The sequence below is a fragment of the Triticum urartu genome, chromosome 5 (genome assembly GCF_003073215.2).
Source record: "Triticum urartu cultivar G1812 chromosome 5, Tu2.1, whole genome shotgun sequence".
Classification (NCBI taxonomy): Eukaryota; Viridiplantae; Streptophyta; class Magnoliopsida; order Poales; family Poaceae; genus Triticum; species Triticum urartu.
Genome location: NC_053026.1, coordinates 583657796 through 583663739, shown reverse-complemented (window position 1 = coordinate 583663739; position 5944 = coordinate 583657796).

The window sequence follows — 5944 nt, the reverse complement described above, 5'->3', positions numbered from 1 at the left end:
ATTTTAGGCAATAATGCGGAATATGAAGGTGAGCCTAACAATTGCAAGTGTGAAGCTAAGAGCTAAGCAAGATAAACAAGTGACACAAGTATGTAAGTAAGCAAGCACAATATGATATAAGTAAGTGCTAAGAGACAAGTAACCACAAGTAGAGAGTTGGGGTTAGGAATAAACGCAACTCCGGGAGACGAGGATGTATGCCGATGTTCACTTCCTTGGAGGGAAGCTACGTCACCGTTAGAGAGGTGGATGTTACCATGAAGGCACACCAACGCCACGAAGGCTCACCCTGTTCTCCCTTTGAGACAACACCACGAAGGTGTTGGGGATCGTTGTAGAAATTAAAATTTTCTACGCATCACCAAGATCAATCTATGGAGAAACTAGCAACGAGAGAGGGGGGAGTGCTTCTTCATACCCTTGAAGATCGCGATGCGGAAGTGTTGCAAGAACGCGGTTGGAGGAGTCGTACATGCAGCGATTCAGATCGCGGCCGATTCCAATCTAAGCGCCGAACAACGGCGCCTCCACATTCAACACACGTGCATCCCGGTGACGTCTCCTGCGCCTTGATCTAGCAAGGAGGAGGGAGAGGTTGGGGAAGACAACTCCAGCAGCAGCACGACAGCGTGGTGGTGGTGGAGCAGCGTGGTTTCCAGCAGGGCTTCGGCAAGCACTACGGAGAACGAGGATGTGGAGAGGTAGGGCTGCGCCGAGAGAGAGAGAGAGAGAGAGAGAGAGAGAGAGAGAGAGAGAAAGAGAGACTCGTGTCCTTGGCAGCCCCAAAACCCCCACTATTTATAGGAGGAGGGGAGGAGGGTGCGCCCCCTCTAGGGTTTCCACCCCTAGGGGGGCGGCAGCCCTAGATGGGATGGAGGGGGCCAAGAGGGGAAGAGGGGGCGCGCCCTAGGGTGGGCCTTAGGCCCATCTGCGCCTAGGGTTTCCTCCTTCTCCTCCTAGCTGCACCTTGGGCCCTGGTGGGAGGTGCACCAGCCCACTTAGGGGCTGGTCCCTTCCCACTCTTGGCCCATGCAAGCCTCCGGGTCTGGTGGCCCCTCTCGGTGGACCCCCGGAACCCTCCGGTGGTCCCGGTACATTACCGGTGACGCCCGAAACACTTCCGGTGGTCAAAACCTCACTTCCTATATATTATTATTTACCTCCGGACCATTCTGAAACTCCTCGTCACGTCCGGGATCTCATACGGGACTCCGAACAACATTCGGTAACTAGGTACAAACTTTCCCTATAACCCTAGCGTCATCGAACCTTAAGTGTGTAGACCCTACGGGTTCGGGAGGCATGCAGACATGACCGAGTCATCTCTCTGGTCAATAACCAACAGCGGGATATGGATACCCATGTTGGCTCCTACATGTTCCACGATGATCTTATCGGATGAACCACGATGTCAAGGATTCAATCAATCCCGTATGCAATTCCCTTTGTCTACCGGTATGATACTTGCCCGAGATTCGATCATCGGTATCCCTATACCTAGTTCAATCTCGTTACTGGCAAGTCTATTTTACTCGATCCATAACACATCATCCCATGATAAACTTCTTGATCACATTGAGCTCATTATGATGATGTCCTACTGAGTGGGCCCAGAGATACCTCTTCGTCACACGGAGCGACAAATCCCAGTCTCGATTCGTGCCAACCCAACAGAAACTTTCGGAGATACCCGTAGTGCACCTTTATAGCCACCCAGTTACGTTGTGACGTTTGGCACACCCAAAGCATTCCTACGGTATCCGGGAGTTGCACAATCTCATGGTCTAAGGAAATGATACTTGACATTAGAAAAGCTTTAGCAGACGAACGACACGATCCTGTGCTATGCTTAGGATTGGGTCTTGTCCATCACATCATTCTCCTAATGATGTTATCCCGTTATCAACGACATACAATGTCCATGGCCAGGAAACCGTAACCATATATTGATCAACGAGCTAGTCAACTAGAGGCTCACTAGGGACATGTTGTGGTCTATGTATTCACACATGTATTACGATTTCCGGATAACACAATTATAGCATGAACAATAGACAATTATCATGAACAAGGAAATATAATAATAACCATTTTATTATTGCCTCTAGGGCATATTTCCAACAGTCTCCCACTTGCACTAGAGTCAATAATCTAGTTACATTGTGATGAATCGAACACCCATAGAGTTCTGGTGTTGATCATGTTTTTCTCGTGGAAGAGGTTTAGTCAACGGATCTCGACATTCAGGTCCGTATGCACTTTACAAATTTCTATGTCTCCATCTTGAACATTTTCACGAATGGAGTTGAAGCGACGCTTGATATGCCTGGTCTTCTTGTGCAACCTGGGCTCCTTGGCAAGGGCAAGGGCTCCAGTGTTGTCACAGAAGAGAGTCATCGGGCCCGACGCATTGGGAATAACTCCTAGGTCGGTAATGTACTCCTTCATCCAGATTGCTTCATGTGTTGCCTCCGAGGCTACCATGTACTCCGCTTCACAGGTAGATCCCGCCATGATGCTTTGCTTGCAACTGCACCAGCTGACTGCCCCACCATTCAAAATATACACGTATCTGGTTTGTGACTTGGATTCATCCAGATCTGTGTCGAAGCTAGCATTGACGTAACCCTTTACGATGAGCTCTTCGTCACCTCCATAAACGAGAAACATATCCTTAGTCCTTTTCAGGTACATTAGGATGTTCTTGACCGTTGTCTAGTGTTCCATGCCGGGATTACTTTGGTACCTTCCTACCAAACTTACGGCAAGGTTCACATCAGGTCTGGTACACAGCATGGCATACATAATAGACCCTATGGCCGAGGCATAGGGGATGACACTCATCTTTTCTCTATCTTCTGCGTGGTCGGGCACTAAGCCGTGCTCAATCTCACGCCTTGCAATACAGGCAAGAACCCCTTCTTGGACTGATCCATATTGAACTTCTTCAATATTTTGTCAAGGTATGTGCTTTGTGAAAGACCAATGAGGCGTCTCGATCTATCTCTATAGATCTTGATGCCTAATATGTAAGCAGCTTCTCCAAGGTCCTTCATTGAAAAACACTTATTCAAGTAGGCCTTTATGCTTTCCAAGAATTCTATATCATTTCCCATCAATAGTATGTCATCCACATATAATATGAGAAATGCCACAGAGCTCCCACTCACTTTCTTGTAAACACAGGCTTCTCCATAAGTCTGTGTAAACCCAAACGCTTTGATCATCTCATCAAAGTGAATGTTCTAACTCCGAGATGCTTGCACCAGCCCATAGATTGAGCGTTGGAGCTTGCACACCTTGTCAGCATTCTTAGGATCGACAAAACCTTTCGGCTGCATCATATACAATTCTTCCTTAAGGAAACCATTAAGGAATGCCGTTTTGACGCCCATCTGCCATATCTCATAATCATAGAATGCGGCAATTGCTAACATGATTCGGACGGACTTCAGCTTCGCTACGGGTGAGAAGCTCTCATCGTAGTCAACCCCTTGAACTTGTCGGTAACCCTTAGCAACAAGCCGAGCCTTATAGATGGACACATTACCATCCACGTCTGTCTTGTTCTTAAAGATCCATTTATTTTCTATGGCTCGCTGATCATTGGGTAAGTCAGTCAAAGTCCACACTTCGTTTTCATACATGGATCCTATCTCGGACTTCATGGCTTCAAGCCATTTGTTGGAATCCAGGCCCGCCATCGCTTCTTCATAGTTTGAAGGTTCACCGTTGTCTAACAACATGATTTCCAGGACAGGGTTGCCGTACCACTCTGGTGCGGAACGTGTCCTCGTGGACCTACGAAGTTCGGTAGTACCTTGATCCGAAGTTTCATGATCATTATCATTAACTCCCTCTCTAATTGGTGCAGGCACCACAGAAACATTTTCTTGAGCTGCGCTACTTTCCGGTTCAAGAGGCGATACCTCATCAAGTTCTACTTTCCTCCCACTTACTTCTTTCGAGAGAAACTCTTTCTCTAGAAAGGATCCATTCTTGGCAACAAAGATCTTGCCTTCAGATCTGAGGTAGAAGGTATACCCAATAGTTTCCTTAGGGTATCCTATGAAGACGCATTTTTCCGACTTGGGTTCGAGCTTTTCAGGTTGAAGTTTCTTGACATACGCATCGCATCCCCAAACTTTCAGAAACGACAGCTTAGGTTTCTTTCCAAACCATAATTCATACGGTGACGTCTCAACGAATTTCGACGGAGCCCTATTTAGAGTGAATGCGGCAGTCTCTAAAGCATAACCCCAAAATGATAGCGGTAGATCGGTAAGAGACATCATAGATCACACCATATCCAATAGAGTGCGATTACGACGTTTGGACACACCATTACGCTGAGGTGTTCCAGACGGCGTGAGTTGTGAAACAATTCCACATTTCCTTAAGTGCATACCAAATTTGTAACTCAAATATTCTCCCCCACGATCTGATCATAAGAACTTTATTTTCCGGGTTGATTCTCTACCTCATTCTGAAATTCCTTGAACTTTTCAAAGGTCTCAGACTTGTGTTTCATTAAGTAGACATACCCATATCTACTCAAGTCATCAGTGAGGGTGAGAACATAACGATAGCCACCGCGAGCCTCAACGCTCATTGGACCGCACACATCAGTATGTATGATTTCCAATAAGTTGGTTGCTCGCTCCATTGTTCCGGAGAATGGAGTATTGGTCATTTTGCCCATGAGGCATGGTTCGCATGTGTCAAATGATTCATAATCAAGAGATTCCCAAAGTCCATCTGCATGGAGTTTCTTCATGCTTATGACACCAATGTGACCAAGGCGGTAGTGCCACAAGTATGTGGGACTATCATTATCAACCTTACACTTCTTGGCATTCACACTGTGAATATGTGTAACATCACGTTCGAGATTCAATAAGAATAAACCATTGACCAGCGGGGCATGACCATAATAACATATCTCTCATATAAATAGAACAACCATTATTCTCAGATTTAAATGAGTAGCCATCTCGCATTAAACAAGATCCAGATACAATGTTCATGCTCAAAGCTGGCACTAAATAACAATTATTGAGGTTTAAAACTAATCCCGTAGGTAAATGTAGAGGTACCATGCCGACGACGATCACATCGACCTTGGAACCATTCCCGACGCACATCGTCACCTCGTCCTTCGCCAGTCTCCGCTTATTCCACAGCTACTGTTTTGAGTTACAAATATGAGCAACTGCACCAGTATCAAATACCCAGGAGCTACTATGAGCGTTGGTTAGGTACACATCAATAACATGTATATCACATATACCTTTGGTATTGCCGGCCTTCTTATCTGCTAAATACTTGGGGCGGTTCCGCTTCTAGTGACCGTTTCCCTTGCAATAAAAGCACTCGGTCTCAGGCTTGGGTCCATTCTTTGGCTTCTTCCCGGCAGCTTGCTTACCGGGAGCGGCAACTCCCTTGCCGTCCTTCTTGAAGTTCTTTTTCCCCTTGCCTTTCTTGAACTTAGTGGTTTTATTCACCATCAACACTTGATGTTCCTTTTTGATATCCACCTCCGCTGATTTCAGCATTGAATATACCTCAGGAATGGTCTTTTCCATCCCCTGCATATTGAAGTTCATCACAAAGCTCTTGTAGCTAGGTGGAAGCGACTGAAGGATTCTGTCAACGACCGCGTCATCCGGGAGATTGACTCCCAGCTGAGACAGGCGGTTGTGCAACCTAGACATTTTAAGTATGTGCTCGCTGACAGAACTATTCTCCTCCATCTTACAACTGTAGAACTTGTCGGAGACTTCATATCTCTTGACTAGGACATGAGCTTGGAAAACCATTTTCAGCTCTTGGAACATCTCATATGCTCCGTGTTGCTCAAAACACTTTTGGATCCCCGGTTATAAGCTGTAAAGCATGCCACACTGAACCAGGGAGCAATCATCACTACACGGTTGTCAGGCGT